The sequence below is a fragment of the Acanthisitta chloris genome, unplaced genomic scaffold (genome assembly GCF_000695815.1).
Source record: "Acanthisitta chloris isolate BGI_N310 unplaced genomic scaffold, ASM69581v1 scaffold27273, whole genome shotgun sequence".
NCBI classification, from domain to species: Eukaryota; Metazoa; Chordata; class Aves; order Passeriformes; family Acanthisittidae; genus Acanthisitta; species Acanthisitta chloris.
Window position 1 is genome coordinate 6,419 of NW_008664674.1, and position 227 is coordinate 6,645.

A 227-nucleotide genomic window follows, 5' to 3' on the forward strand; every position below is an offset into this window, starting at 1 on the left:
TCTCAGTGCTCTGCTCTAGTTGACAATGTGGTGATCAATCACAGATTGGACTTGATGATCTCACAGGTCTTTTGCAACATAAACGATTCTGTGATGCTTTCCCAGTGCTCTTTTAGGAATGCTAGCCAGCACATCCCCAAAGTATTTCAAAGCTGGGATGGCTTCAGCACCACTGGGGGTTTCTGCCTCTTGCTAAACCAAAACAAAACCTTCTACAAAAGGTTCCT

The 227-nt window shown here is 44.5% G+C and overlaps 1 protein-coding gene across 1 annotated transcript in view; it reads right to left on the bottom strand.

Annotated features, from left to right (window-relative positions):
- The window catches only part of LOC103799164 (protein sidekick-2-like), a gene marked incomplete at both ends in the record, with an annotated part of 12,699 nt that overhangs the window by 5,530 nt on the left and 6,942 nt on the right, over positions 1 to 227 (bottom strand). The gene's annotated exons all lie outside the window — the stretch shown is intronic.